At 39.0% G+C, this 16527-nt stretch overlaps 2 long non-coding RNA genes across 2 annotated transcripts in view; one reads left to right on the plus strand and one right to left on the minus strand.

Annotated features, from left to right (window-relative positions):
• LOC107837158 (uncharacterized) overlaps positions 1 to 16527 on the plus strand; it is a 294598-nt gene that overhangs the window by 172093 nt on the left and 105978 nt on the right. The window lies entirely within an intron of this gene.
• LOC107837159 (uncharacterized) lies at positions 1026 to 10342 on the minus strand. Its single transcript, XR_001663159.1, has 3 exons — positions 10071 to 10342; positions 9747 to 9936; positions 1026 to 1918 (listed from the first exon to the last, which is right to left on the minus strand). It is a non-coding gene; the product is annotated as an uncharacterized LOC107837159 (long non-coding RNA).

Raw genomic sequence — 16527 nt, forward strand, 5'->3', positions numbered from 1 at the left:
CTAGCAACAACCTGTTAAATACCATGTGCAGCAGCAGTTTTATGTTTTTCCGCCATGCTTCATAACTGTTAAAAAAAAAAAAAAACAGCGTGGAGTGGAAAAACAGTTAAGGTCAAACCACCAGTTTGGCAGTATTTCAGATATGTCAAACAAAAATCTCATAAATAATTATCAATAATAACTTATATGAAAATCTTACATCTTGATATGTTTTTCTGCCAAATCGTCCAGCACTAGTTTGAAAGATTAAAACAGGCAGGGTTAAGCGATCGTTGTGTTTTCAGTGCTATACTGTATCCACTTGATGCTACTGGAGTGTGCATTTGTGCAATGAGTCAACATAAACTTCTGTTTGCTTTTTCTCCCAACATCCTTCTTCTTCATACCTTTACCATCAGCATCCCCTCCCTGCACCGGCTGGAGTGCGTTTCATCTAATTTTCCCAAATTAGCCTCATTTCACTGTCAGGAGTCTAATGATGCTAATTAATTAGCCTGCCCACTCGAGGTAAAGAGATGTCCGTCACCCAGATATAGTATCCTCGTAAGGGTAGTATATGTACAGACCAGGAAAGTTGGCATTTAGATTACTTATCTTTCAGACTGTTCAAAAAGTGCTCAAAAAAATAATACGAACTTAAAACAAAGTATAACAGTAAAAACTCTGAAAGGGGACAATGTTGCAGCAAAGCAGAAAATACATACGCACAAATCAACAATAACATCTGAAAACAAGTCAAAATATATCAGAAATTTCAATAATAAGACTAAAGAGACAAACAGAACAGAAGGAAAGAAAGTACAATTTAAAAAGCTCTTTAATGTGGAAGAAACTTGAATAATTTGGATATGAAATGTGAATTTATACAAAAGCAGGAAGTGGACAGGGCACTGTGGGTAAATACAACCAAAGCACAGGTGTGATTTTAGCACTAGTGCGAGGAATGGCTCACAGTCTTTAGCCAAAGAAAAAAAATCCTACAATCTCTGAAATCTTACTACACTCAATTTTATTTATTTTTTTTAACATTTTGTGAAGAAGGAAGTTGTTCCTTCTTCACAACTAGAAGAAGACACCTCAGTGTCTTCTGAGGTTTTTATGTTGTTTCCTCTCGTGGTTTTTGGTGCAGCTCCACCACAGGTGAGGAAAGTAAACAGGTTTTTCCAGTTGGCTTGGATTGTTTGACACGGTGCAGCGTGGAAGTGAACAGAAGCAGCTGAAAATTTAACAAACGCCGTAATTTTGGTCCGCAGTCGGATTTCAGTAAAAATCCCACTGCGGTTACCTGGCCAACATATTGCTACACACACTGCTGAAGTACCCAGCAGAGAAAAGCCTCATATACGTCCTGGAAGCTCCACACACCAAATGGCAGTCAACATGATGCAGTGATGAATGAGTTAGACTCCGACTTCGCTTCTGTTTATTTTCTGGCAATCAGGGTAGACCGGCCTTTCTCTGCGGGTTTTGATGTGACATATCTAAATACTGCCTGATGAAACACTTTGCTCTAGGACTGTTCTCAAGATTTATACACAATTTGCAAAATATCAAGAACAGAAAAGGTTAGCGCTAATACAAATGTACACAATGTTAGCTGGCTCGCGCTTTTTGTAAATAAATGTGACTCAGTAAGAATAGGGAGCGAATTAATGTGCGTGTGTGTGTGCATGCGTGTGTTAGTGTGTGTGTGTAAGAAAGAGTGGTTGTATAAATCCTTCTACACATTGTTCTTGTTTGCACAGACCTTAGCAATTTGTTTGACTCTGCTGCTATTGAGGCGAGTCATGCTCACAATCTCTGCATCTGTGCGGCTGAGTGCGTGCGCGTCGTGCACGTTGGGGCAGAGAGCGCCCATGTCAAACGTCCCCTTCCGTAAAGCCACAGGATCCATCTCATGCGGTTTGAGTCACCAAGTCTGGAGAGAGAGAGAGAGAGAGCGCTGTGCAGCCCCTGAGTTATTCCCCCTGTCTGATTTCTTCTGCTTTCAGTCTTCATTTGGAACCCCGCTCCAATTTTTAATGGCTTTTTATCTGTTTTTAGCTTGGAAAAGGGGAGACTGAGCTAAAATATCTGTAAACTTTGTGTCAGATTTTTGATTTATTTACAAGTACGGAAATGAAATGGCGTCTTTTCCCTCTTAACTTTTTAGCTCATTTTGTCGTCTGCGGTGTTCTGGGAGTCTTGTCACTTATTTTCTTTCCATAACTGTCGACTCTTCTTGAACTTTCCCATGTTTTATCATGTTGCAACCACTAATTTTAATATATTTGATGGGAACAGACCAATGCAAAATCTTTGTATAGTGAAGTGAAAGGAAAAGTATAAATAACATACAAAGAAAAATCTGACATGGATAACCCTAAATAAAATCCAACACAACCACCTGCCTTCTGAAGTCTCCTAATTAGTAAACAGACTCCATCTGTGTGTGATTTAGTGCCTTAGTATAAATCTAGCTGTTCTATGTGGTTTGTTAGAGAACATTAGCGAACAAACGACATCGTAAAGACCAAGTAAAACAGCAGACAGGTCCTGGAGAACATTGTGGAGATGTTTTATGCCTGGTTCACACAGCAAGATTTTGAAATTGTCGGACGATTTTCAAAACCTGAGAGACCACACGCACGACGATAAAAGGTATAACAGGTTTGGTCGTACAGTGTGTGTTGTCAAGTAACACAAGAACCAATTTCACTCACCAACATTCATCTGTGTAGTTTTGATAACTAGTCTTACTTCCTGTAATAACCTGAGCCAATGGGAGCATATAGATATTAAAGAAGAGGGGCCCCAGTATAGGACCATGGGGTACCCTCTATGTAACTTCTGTCCTCTTTGAGGAGATGTCTTTGAAACAAAGACATCAATTTACCTTTATGTAAAACTCAAAACAATTGAGTACTGGACCAGGTATAACAGTTTTGGTCGTACAGTGTGGGGTGTGAAGCCACCCCACACACAAACTGATTTCACTCACAACATCCAGATGTCAGGTGGGAAATCTCGCAAAACCTCTCAAGACCAAATCTGGGTTCAGAGTAAATAAACATGGCTCACTAGGAAGACGCAATGGTGGTGCTAAAAAAAAAAGAAAAAGAAAAGAAGATACAAAGATGTCTACAAAGTCCACCAAACTTTCTGAAATGCCATTATTTTGTCATCTGTATTTAGGATTTCCCCCCATGTTTCCTGAAATTCCCTGTCTGATTGGCTACAAGTCACATTTTGGCATCAGTGATGCAGTATTGGGCAAAGACAATCCAACATGTATAATATCTCAAACTTTTAGAGCGGAGTGGTCCTACTGTCCTTCGAAGCAGACCAGATCACTCTGAACATACCACACACGGCACAAATATCTTAAGATTGTCTTGAGAAGCATGCAGTAAATCAAGACATCCTGAAGACTGTTGGAAAAGGGAAATTAGTACAAAAATCGGCACAAAAATCTTGTCATGTGAACCAGGCATTAGCCTTAATCATTGTTCAATCCATTGTTCCAATCCAGACATAAATTCAAGCAGTTTAAAGAAAGCCAAGGATATTCTAGATTTGGCATTGTATGGCAACAAACTGTCACTTCACATCACCAACACAAGGCATCTTGTCTATGAAACATGGACAGATGGCTAAAAGTAACCCCTGAAAGAAAACCTGGTAGAGTGCAAAAAACCTGAACCTAAAGTGAACCTAAAGTGATGGCTTACCTTCCATCAGGAGATAACACTAAACACAAACCAATAGTTATGGTAGAAGGGTGTAGGAACCCCCACTAGACTGTACCACAATGGTGGGATTGGAGTTCAGGTGAATGCAGGCCTATGCATGTGAGTTTTCTCTGTTTTTACTTAAGGAAGAAGGCAAGAAAGATTTTGCAAATGAGCTAACCAGGTCTATTTTTGGGAAAATGGCAGAAAAATGGGACAATGTCGTTCATTACACCTGAGTAGTCAGAGAGAAAAATAAAAAGGTGACAGTGTCCATTACACATTAGCTTGGTACAAAAATGACATAATGTTGGTAGATAATGTCCAGTTCTCTCTCTAAGCCAATGTTAAGAGGTGCTGCTTACATCATGGACCCGTCAGTCACTCAGGGAGCGTGCTTACATGCACAGACTGAAAAAAGCTAGCGGACGGTGACTTCACTGCAACTGGATTCCAGCACCTCTGGCCGCTACGTGGAAAAACAAGCCAGGTCAGCTTGTGAGGCTTCATTCTGCACGTCTGCCACCTGAGGAAGACACCAAGGAAAACAAGCCAACACCGGTACGGAGACCTGTTTTTCCCGCACGTCAGTCGCCATGCCTCGTCAGCAAATACACATATGATGAAATGCAGTTCGCTGAATAGCTGGCCAAGTGGTGCCATAGTGAGCTGGAGCCCAACATAAACACAGACAGGTTTAAAACTAATGGGGCATTTCGCTTTAATGCAGACTCACAAGCAAACAAGCAAATAAACTTCTGTCTTCATTACCACTGAGGCTGTTCCTGTCATTTCTGCGGAACAGTTCTTACAAAATGTAATGGCTTTTGTTGACGAATGAAGCTAATTTCCTACGAGAAATTACTTACTCATGTGCCTGCAGAATTTATTTTTGGTTGCGTGAACGTTGACTCGAGCACTGTGTGTAGCATGACAAGGCGAGTACACTTTCATCTGTGATTGTGAAACAAAGATTGTTTTTAAACAATTTTTCATGTTTTCTGGCTCTGCGGTTGAACCGTCCTCTACGCGAAACAATCTTGTCACAACTGTGGTCTGTGGCAGGAAATCAAACTTAGTAAGGGTGGCTGCAAGTCTGGAAGCAGATTCATCATGGAGTTGTTTTGGGGGATTTTTAACGGATTAAAATGAAAGAAGGAAAAAAAGAAAGATGATGTTTGTTGGAACATTGCAAGGGCTGGTTATATAGTTTGTATCAAAAAAGAATGTTTACTTCAACATTTGAAGTGTTTATTAAGCGACATTTGTTCAAGTGTTTTTTAAATTGTGAACACTTCAGACTGTGACAAAATTGTTTGATGAGTCAAATGCCTGAAAACACATTTGGTGAAGTTGTTTTAATTGTCCCCTCTGTCAAATTGCTACCTTTATCCAGCAACAGGAGGACACAGAATATGCACCTTCCCATCATCTCCCCAGTGACTGGTTTAAGGAATAGCATTAAAAACAACATGTTAGGGTTGGTGTACAGCACGATTAATAAAACCCAATAATTGTGAACATAACACGTAAAGCAAAAATTTTTTATTTTTTGCTTTATGTTTCAGTGTTATTTCCTCATTAATAACATACCTGGAATTTTGCCTTAATTATTTCATTCATGTTTGAGAAATCCTTTAATCTCCCATGGCAACCACTTAGCTGTGCAAAACACTTGAGTGGACGTAGTGACGCCTTCAAATACTAAGTGCTTCCTCTGGGTTGCAGTTTCAAGCTTCCACAGCTTCTGAAGCAGTCCTCTCCCACTTAGCTCCTTCAGACTAGCCAGTAGCAATTAGCAAACACCTGAAGGAACTGTGCATCAGCTGAGCTCATTATAGGAATTGCTTCTCATTGCAACTCTGGTAAAAATGTTAAAAAGTTAATAGTGGAGCCATGTTGTGATGAGTTTCTGAAGATTGAGTTTCAGAAAGACTGGGAGTTTCTTAAAGAGACAGAGGCCCAATTTCAAGGTGCTAAACTACAAACTCAAATTAATATATACAGAATTTTTATAACAACTGAAGGTAACAAAATACTGCCCCATTTAGGGGAAGTGTCTAGAATGTTCTAACACTTGCTAGAAAAAAAATCTAGAAGTTGTAGTGTTTAGCAGTATGGGACTTTAAAATGGAAGGTTTGTAGGAAACTTGTGAGGAAAAAAAGTAGTGAGAATTTGCATTGCCTTGTTTTAGGCCTGAGACACTCCCAAGCTCAACGTTAACCCCTGGCAGTCCCTCGCACACGGCAGTCAGTCATCTGGCTCTGGACGACGGTCAACAACTTCCTGTAAGTCCTGTTGTTTCACCAATCTAGCAATCGCAGCTGTCAAATGCTAGTCACCACATTCCCACTAGGGCAGTGTCTATTGTACAGCGTAGCATTCTGTCCATCTCACTTTTTCCTTAGCAGGAATTCTAAGTTAATAGCCCCACTAAAGCATTCTGGTTTTGAGGAGATCTGCTTTTTGTGAATCCGGAACTTATGACGGAAGAGTTTAAATGGGCAGAAGTATTAAATTCAAAACATACTAAACAGAAATATATACTTTGAGAGAGAGAGAGAGAACATACCCTCTTACTTATGCAGAAGGTTTGCATTTTAAACAGAAATGTATTTTTATACAGTACATTATTGGAGTATAAATTCTTCAAATTTACTATAACTCAGGACCTTTTTTAAGTGTAAAATATCCATGTTACACGTGTGAGGCTGTTAGCCCACATGATGAAGGACACACACCTCTCTGCACTCAGATCTGCAAATGGAAGCATTTACATTTTATTGCCTGCTTACTTTGACAGCTTGGTAATTTCAGTGGCCTAAGAAAATAACTGACCAATTGCTGATAATTGTTGAAAAATGGCAGCCATGTTGGGTGAGGGGTTAAAGGTTGGTAGTGACGGGCTGCTAGCCAGCTGTGTGCGGGTCAAGATAGATTAGGTCTAAGAAACAGTGGCAGCATTTGTCAGAAGGCAGGGGCTTTTTTTAAAGTCAGGTAAGACTTTTTCTCTTTTTTTTGGATGGTTCATTGTTTAAAAAGTTTTCTTATACTGTGCATTTACGTAGCAGTTTGCTTTATTTTAGCATCTTTCTCTTGAACGCCCAGTTGTACTTCAACTAATCATAAATGTTGAGGACTGTGTTGTCCCGGCCAAAGCCGGTTAGCTGTGAATATAACCAATTCAATAATCAATGGTAAATCAAAATCAAAAGTCATTAAAATAATATTATATTTGCTGATCAGCTTTTTGCATGTTCCAATCTGATGGGCGTATTAATAATTTGGGGTTTAACTGACGTAACGTATGGTGAGGTCCACGGCTGGAGAGGTGCTGATCCCCAAGAATCGGATGTACAATGCTACCAAATACAGAGGAAATCTAGGTAAGCTTCTAAATTTGAACACATTATTAAATTACTTTTTTTCCAGATTCTCTCATTATTGTGGCATTTGGCAAATTTTAATAATTCTAATGACCTAAAACAAGACGGTGGCCCTGATTAAGTGTCGTATTATTTGGTGGATATAAACTTCTGGATTCAACAGTACTCCATGAATGTTTAGCTCCATGTTAAGCATATGTTTCAACATGGCAGAATAAGAAGGAATGTAAAAGCCCAGCTCAGTGAAACACTAAACATCCTGACAGTCCAGGACACAGTGTGAAAGGAAAGGAAAATGTACTTCCATATGGCAGAAGAAAAAGAAATTGCACAAGACCCATAACTGGGCCTCGAAGAACCTCACAGGTGAGTGAGGGGGTCTGCAGACCATTCCTCTTATTGGACCAAGATAATATGATCAATAATAAGAGAATTACAACAACTTTGGATTAACTGATTCGTGATTAATCCAAAGTTCTCAGAATTAATAGGTTAAAAAAAAAAATCTTGTCTACTTCACAAGATGTGTCAATTTTTTTCCTCTTCTGACGGGAGACTCTAATCAGGATTACTCTAAAGACATTCTTAGATATTTCTGCAGTGTGTGGTTTGTTAAAAGCAATGTGGTCCGGTCGGTCGGTCGTCCGGACCGCTCCAAAATAAATCTGGTAAATTCAACATGTTGGATCGTCTTGGCCCGATATCTCAGAGTGTGGTGTTCCCCGAGGACAACAGAGAATGCAGCCTGTTGGATGTGACATGTAGCCAACTACATATAGTTCACAATTGTGTCAACTGAGTCGGCCGTGTTGGTTTAAGCTGAAGTCACATTTGGTCTCGAGAGGATTTGTGAGATTTCCCATCTGACATCTGAATTTTGGCGAGTGAAATCGCTTCATACTACTAAACCTGTTGTATGACCAAAGCTGTGGTGCTGTGGATTTTTTTAATTGGCGTCTGTGTGGTCTCCCAGGTTTTGAAAATTGGCCAACAATTTTAAAAATCTTGCCGTGTGAACCAAATGTTAGCAAGCTCTAAAAGTGCTGTTTCGTGGTAGTGACCTGATTTAAAACCTTGCTAGAAATTACTCATGTGCTACTGGTGATGTTTAAAGTTGATCAAAGACTACTTTCTCCAGTTGACAGCACGGTTGATTGTTCTTATTGTCAGTCCAACTTTGGTTTGTTAATAGTACCTCATGTTCTGGTACCCATCCACGTCTTAGCTGGTACGACTTGTTCTGCACAAACAGTTGGATTGAACAGTTGGAAATTGTAAATATTAATGTGACAACCATCCTCTCTGGAAAAGAAAGCTCTCACCCTTACTGTCTGAATTTTGGCAGCTACTGAAAACATGTGGTTAGGAGACCAGTCCAGCACTAAGCAACACTGTAATCAGTGTCTTCACCAATGCACAGGCAGTGACCAGTGTGAAGATAATTTTAATATCTCTTAAAAAGTCCTCTATGGTTGAGAGAAGGCTGGAAGAAGCTTGTATACAGCAAAGTAGGAGGTCGTCCCGTCTTACGTCAGCATTTCGAGTGATTCCCACAGTGAAATGTAAGCCTTGACTATCATTTTTGTGGATCAGCTTTACATAAAAAAGCACAACGTGCAAATTCTATCTGTTGCCGTTTGAGTGTCAGTCAACGCTGACCGCGCAGTCTGTGAGGCAAGGCCCAGTGAGCTGCAGAGTGTAATCAGGGCTTTGATTTTCCTCTGCCGGCGGAGCGTAATCACAGGCTGCAGCACCACAGTGCGGTCACCTCTCCATCTCCTGCTGAAGGCCCTTTGACAGCTAAATGCTCAGGTCCATGTATTCCCATTAGGCTCTCTCTGATTGGCTGGCCTGGTGTGGTTAAGCTGCTTAATTCCACATCATGTCTGAGCGGTTGGCCTCGCTCCCCGCCGTGGACTCGGCATTAGAAACAAGCAAACATGACAACACGGCTTCAGAGGACGAGCTGTCACACTTTTCATGACAAAATGCCCAACTTTCATTACAGAACTAGACCTCTTATGTATTCTAAAGTTAACTGCTGTGCCTCTCAAAAGAGCAGAATTTGAAAACACTCTTCTTATTCCTACTAATGCTTGCTAGCTTCATGCTAAGCGCAAAACATTATTTGAACTAAGATTCAAATACATATAAGTAGTGATGCAGCCGGTCAAAATGCAGTGGAACACTGAATACCTCTCCAGTTAACTACATAGCTGCTATTAAAAAACACAGCAAATCAAAGGCGACACACATTTTACAGTTGTGACAGGAATAACCGTTTCATAAAATCCCCAACGTTTTTTCACATTTTGACCAAAATAATGTTTGTTTTTTTTCCATAAATGCTAAGGCATATTGCTTGTAAAAGGCATCTTTAGGTAAATCTAAAATGAACTGCTTTGTCTGATTCTGATTACTTTCCTGGCACCAAAGTCTTCAGTATTTGATGATCGTTTTAATGCTGCAGTGAAAACAGGGAATTGCTTTTCCCCCCACATTTCCAAACTGATTTTTGCAGCTCCACAATGTTTTAGGAATTTTTAGTAGGGATTACTAATAAATCATACCCTCTCTTCATGTGGCAAGTGTAATTGAGCAAGTCACATGAACTTTGACGATATACTGCTATTAAATATTCAGACTTACTATGCTTCAACTGAGCCTGGGAATCCAAGGATTGGGGAGACAATTGGTCCAGGCGAAGCCGTCCCTTGGCACCAATTTCTCAGGCTGGGTGCCGTGGGGACTAGATAGCTCCCAGACATTTGGCCCTTGTGTCTTTAAGGCTTCCAGGTTTATGTCAGGATTTGGTTTGGGGAGCAGAAAGCACCACACCCTGAAAAAAAAAGTGTAGATTGTGTCGCTCAGTAAGCAGAGAATAGAAGGAATAGATATCACGCCTGTTGGTCTCTACAGATGTAGACTCTCGATAGAGATTTAGACTCACTGGTTAATCAAGGCTTGACTCACCTGCTGACAGGGAAATCAGAAGTCAATTTGAACATGACTGCCTGTGTAACAGTTGTAGAATGAATCACGTCAAGGAACCAGGATTTGCATTGATTTATTCCTGTTTAAAACAAAAAACATGTTCAGCAGCAGCTCCTGGCTCTGGCTTTCCCACTCACACCTCTCCCCAGCGCAGCTTGGCGCGAACTCACAGGAATGAGTTAAAACAAATAATAATAAAATAAAATCTGCATTCATACAAAACAATTAAAATAAAACCGAAACAGAAATAATCTGCCCAAAGGTTACAATTTTACATAGTAATTTAAAAATATACAAAATACATACATTTAACAGCCAGATAACATTTTGAAATAACTCACATTCCTGTTTAAAACAAAAAACATGTTCAGCAGCAGCTCCTGGCTCTGGCTTTCCCACTCACACCTTTACCGACCAAAAGAACAAAAATAAAATAACCATGTTGGCACGGTAAACTGGATAAATGTCACCAACGTGGGAATTAAATACCCAGAACAGTGTTGTGCTAAACATCAAAAAGTTAAACAACTATTTACAACTTATGAGTTGAACAGCATACTTTTTCTTTTTACATTTTGAATATTTTAATGTACAAGCAGAAGACAACTCTGTGCGCTTACCTCTCCACAGCGCAACTGAGGAGGGGAGCAGGAACACACAGGATGTGACACGGAGACAGGAAACAAGAAAATAAAAGCTTCTCCACCAAAATAAAATACAATTCAAAAACCAAGAAAAAACAAAAACACAGATAATGGGGAGGATTTGGGCCACATTGGGATCCAAAAATAAAACAGTATAAAACAGAAATAAGTGCAAAGGCGACAACAATCATGTAAATTCAACAAAAGGGTGTTATGAGAAGGTTCATCCAAAAAAAAAAAAAAATAAAATAAAATTAACTCAGCTACACCTGGTTGGCTGGCAGCACCACTGTCCACCATTTTGGCATGTAACCTTTGCTTTAAATTAGTCTCAGTAGCCAAACTTCAGGACTGAAAGACCGGGCAATCAGTAATTGAATGAATGTCTTGCACTATGCCATAGCAAGTCACAACCTGCTTGTCCTGGGTATGATGCGTGAGTCATATCTCCTGCGCATCAGCCAAAGGTATGGCAATATCCATGGTTTTGTTATGAAAAGGCTTCCTACTTAACTGAACATTGACCATATTTTGCATTTTATGTTGGGGAGACGAAGGAAGGAACAATTATCTCTGAAGCAGCAGTGTTTGATGACATTTTCATGACTTTGCCAGCAGGCTTTTAATTCAAGCGAATGGCAAAGGATTTGGAGGAAAGATTCTCATGTTATACTGATCCCCTTCTCCCCACAGTGGTGCACCTCCATTACTCACCATACTTCAAAACCCATTTCCTCTTTGAAGGAAAATTAAATGTGTCCAAGTACTAAATACTCCAGTTTCTCTGACTTGTTTGCCATGGCAGTGTCTGTAATTCGTTCGGGCCCGGGGCTGCTTTTGTATTCTCAGAGAGAAATCCAAATGAACAGATCGGGATGTACTCTAAAGATTTTTAAATGCAGCATATCAATAAAAACACCTGAGACAAAAGAAGAACAGAAAGGTATAATTGAAAGCGAAGCCTTTAAAGGTTTTCTGCTAACTTCCACGTCACCTCAAGTACCTTGCAAAGAGCCGGTCCAACGTTTCGGTTCACCTCGGGGCGCACACATGGCTCTCAGTGACGTGACTCGCTTCCAATGTGTTTGTCAAACCTAGCTGGGCTCCAGTTTACAGAAGTTAACTTGAAACAAAAGGCTCTGACTGACACATATTTATACATAAATCATGTATGTTTATGATGGCAGGAGGTCTATTCAAGCTTTAAATGACGTCAAGTTACTTTTCTTTTTTTTCTTTCTTTTGTTGCTTTTTTGTACTTTTTTCAGATGCCACAGGTTCAATTGTAAAATGTGCTTCAAATGTTTATTACATTATTAGAATGTTGTCTTTGGTCTAAATGGCTTGAGGTCATTATCAGATACGTTAGAAATTGTGGAGGTAAGAATAATTAGAGATGCATCAATGCAATATCTGTATCGGTGTCGATACTGGAAAAATAATCAAGAGCGGATATTGGCGACTATGTGCCTATCTGGTCAGTCCTATTCTATGTTTTGTCTTTGTTATTTATTTTACATTATATTTAGAATTCCTGATTTCACTTTCTAAACCATTTGACAGACGGTTTGTTGCAGATTAGTTTTACATTTTTGACCAACCTTGGGAAGTTATTGGTGAATTTAAGTGTCAAATAAATTTGAAATTCCCTACATTTATGTCTGTGTTTTAGAAAAACAAACATTTTAAGTCAATTCTGCTGTTTTTCCTGAGTTCCCACACCTAGTATTGACTAAGTGTGGCAAATTAACATCTGTCTCCTTCCAGGCATAGTCAAAGGTATCAGGGCTCAGACCTCTCATGCTCCTTCAGCTGTTTCCTTTCATATTTCCTCTATACGGGAATGTTGGCATGACTGCCCCATGCTTAGTCAATCTGGCTAAAAGAATTAGATGTTGAGCGGTCTAAATGTTTATGTGCACGCTTCGATTCAGATATCTTGTGTTGTCCCTCAAATTCTGCTCTTTAACGCATTCTCCTTTATTTCTAATATTATAGTCCCTGAGGCCTGTATTCAATATGCTGCGGTAAAGCGGTGCCCACTCCTCTTGTGAATTATACTGCCTTAATTGTAGCTCAATTTGGATTGTGGACCGTGTGGTCTCTGACGGTTGGGGTAGAAAGACTGCTGTATACCAAGTAATTGTACATTTAAGGTTTTTTTTTTTTTTTTAGACGTTTTTCCATTTTTCTCCAGTTGAGGTAAGATTTACTGGTAGTGGTGTTTGTTCAGCTTTGTTTGCTTAAGTTTAGTATTTCCCCTATTATCCCCGGCGCTTCTATGTTCATTGTTCTTGTTTAAACTGGACCGGGCAGACCCTTCACACATTCTTGGCTTTTCACACTCAGGGCGGGGGGGGAGGGGGGGAACTTTATTAACTATGTATATTTGTCATAGGAAAAAATCCCAAATGAAATGTATCTACTCAGTCAGCAGCTCTTGTGCTTTAACAGCAAAACATACATTGCAAAAAAACTCTTCCGTTATTTTCCTCATATATGAAAATGTGACTTGACTTTTCGGTTTTGTAAAAACCCAAAAGTCTTTACATGGAATTTCTTTTGTTGATTATGTACAAATGAAGTGCTGAATGCCCTAAAAATAAATTAAATCTGCATCTGATTCGAACAGTGTCGTGGCGATTCATGCCACTGTGGACCAAAAAATCAATAAATAAAAAAAACAGGTTCCTTTCTGACAACTTATATCTCTAAAAATTGTTTTATAAACACTCAACAACCAGCTAACCTGTTCATATCTAATATAAACTAAACCACCAAAGTACTGGAGTTTGGCAAGGACATGTCCGTATATGTGTGATTGTTGGGGCACACAATAAAAAAAATACTGCTCAGTTGAATTAAAAAAACAGTTATGTCAAAATTGTAGCTCCCTACATTGATTAGCCAAATTTCCAATTCCCACAAAGTTCAAGGAATAGCTAAAATCCATAATCATACCAGCTCTGAAAATGTTTAGGTAACACTTTATTTGAAGGGGGGTGAATAAGACTGTCATAACACTTTCATAAACATGACATAACACCTGTCATGAACATGAATAAGCCTTCATGAATATTTATGACTGTTGTCATAAAGCGTCATTCGGTAAATTATGACACTTTTAATACAAAGTTGACATTATTCAAAATGTCTTTGTTATGACAACTTGACATTAACCAGGAAATCATTACTGTTTAAACTTTACCTTTTATAACATAAAGTTACCTAATTTTTAAAGTGCAATCAGTAATACTTTTATAACAAATTTATATCAGTAATGATTTCTTGGTTAATGTCAAGTTGTCATAAGAAAGACATTTTGAATAAGTGTCATAATTTACCAAATGACGCTTTATGACAACAGACATAAATATTCATGAAGACTTATTCATGTTCATGACAGGTGTTATGACATGTTTATGAAAGTGTCATGACAGTCTTATTCAACCCCCTTCAAATAAAGTGTTACCAATGTTTATAGCTACATATTTTAACAATTTAAAAACCAAATATTCTTTAACTTGCATTAATACGCACAGTGAAATACGTATTCTTCACTACCGCAGAAGCTTAATATCTGCACTTCCTCAAATGAATGCTGGTAGTGGATTGTCTGCTTTGCAAATGCCAACCAAAAAAAAAAGTCAAGTAGTATTATGTTGAATTATTTTTTCAAATATTTTAGATTTGCTCGACACAAAACTCCACAAAAGTATCTGAAGTTACGTTCCACAGAAAATACAACAGATACTGAATCATGAATGGATGGAGGTCCTTTAAAAGACAGTCAGCCTGTCACCAGGGAAGGTTGTCTGGATCTTTTTGTCTCATCAGCTCAAAGTATTGTGACAACTACAACGTTCATATATTATCCATAAAATCTGAAGCTACTTATGCTATTCCCAAACTGAAACCCAAACTGCAGTAAAATCACATTCAGTATGCACTTGGCTTTAAATGGTTTCCTTGGCAACAACAGCACCATTTGACCAAAAGTGCAGATAAAGAAATAAATCTAGTGCATTTTAAAGAAATGCCAAACTCTTTTGTACTTTTACTACTACCTAAAAGATAAATTAACTGAACATTTGAATTGAATGAGTTTCTGTGTAAAACCCTACAGATGCTCTGGTTGACAGAATGTCTGAGGCAGATGGAGGAAACATTTGGGAAGGTATAAAAATATATATACACCCCCACTTAAAGAGCTCCCAGAGTCAGTGTGTTCCTAATCTAGGAGCAAACGGCTTTGATGTTTTTGTACTCACGACGAGCGCGAGAGAGAATCTATTTCCCAGAATGCAAGATGTGCCGGGACTTGGTGTTCCAGCTGGTGGAAGCATCAGGATTTGTGGATCTTTGCATCTCTGCATTGTGAGCTCGTCTGTCTGCTGCACTTCAAAACACTCCCACCCTTTGTGTGTCCTTCCCAAGGTTGTAAAGTTCATTCTAGTAGTTTTATTCCATTGTGACTTTTTGTCTAATTCAATAAGTTTTTAGAGTGTGTTTGCTAGTTTATGTTTGTTAAATTGTCTTTAGTTTTTAGGTGCAGAATTCAAAAAGGACAAAGCATCAGGTCTTCTGGTTCTGCTCTGCATCCGCAGAACCAGAGCCAAACATGGAGAAGCAGCATTCAGCTTCTATGCACCACAAATCTGGAAAAAACTTCCAGAAAACTGCAAAACAGCTGAAACACTGAGTCCCTTTAAAACAAGACTAAAACCCCGCCTGTTTAGAGCTGCTTTTGAAGCACTGACCAACGTATTTGATGTGTGTGATTTTGATGATGGCATTCATCAAAATGTAATGTTTCTTCAGTTCTTGAAAATATGGTATTTCCTTTATAATTTTGTTTTTTTGTGTTGTATTATGTACAGCACCTTGAAATGACTTATTGCTGAAAATAAACTTGATACTGTATTGTGATTATGGATACATCGATTGGGTAATGAATACTCAACAGGACCATTTTCAAACTATGTATTCAGTTACTGTTGAACAACAAACTGCCTCTGGTGTTTCATCCAAACTTTTGCTTATAGTTTTTCCCCAATTATTTCCCCTTTTTATTTATTCCAGTTAACAAAAACTGTTTTCCTTATTTCAGTTTTCCTTATTTTGGTAGTCTTAGTTAGCTATGACCTCGCTCCTTCCACAGTTTCCACTAAATCCAACATGTCCGCCCTCCACCTCCTCTCTGTTTTCATTCACTCGTTACCTATCAAGCATTCTCTCTTTTTTCATTTCCATCTCTCATCTGCTTCTCCATCGTTCCTCCTCCTGAGCACCCTGCTCCGTTTCCCACAGAGGTGAGGAAGAGGCCGTAGAGGAAGAGGAAGGGGGGGCGGCTCAGAGTAGGCTTAATGCATTTACCATGGCAGCGGCTGGATCTGGGTGTCTGACCTATTAGCGATGTCTTTTTCATGACTCCTGTTTAGTGCAGCCATGGGACAAAGAAACATGTTTAGCTAAAATTTGGATTTTTGGGTTGTGACAAATGTTACAAGAAGAGAAAAGATAAAGGAATGGTGATATGTAGCTACTGTACTTTCAACAAAATACTGTTGAAAGTACTTTGTTAAAGTACAACACCAACTTGTTCTTCAAGTAAAGACAACAAAATGACCACGACATTTATTTCCCCTTGCTTATCACAGTGGATTTGGAGTTTAAATCGCTTTTACACAGCTTCCTCAACAATCCCACTGTTAGAAGGCAAGAAACACTGTGGTGATCTGATTTACTGCAGAAGACACACAGATGTCACAGACGGAGGCTTCAAAAATCAG

This window comes from Poecilia formosa, unplaced genomic scaffold, assembly GCF_000485575.1.
Source record: "Poecilia formosa unplaced genomic scaffold, Poecilia_formosa-5.1.2 Scaffold4, whole genome shotgun sequence".
NCBI lineage: Eukaryota > Metazoa > Chordata > Actinopteri > Cyprinodontiformes > Poeciliidae > Poecilia > Poecilia formosa.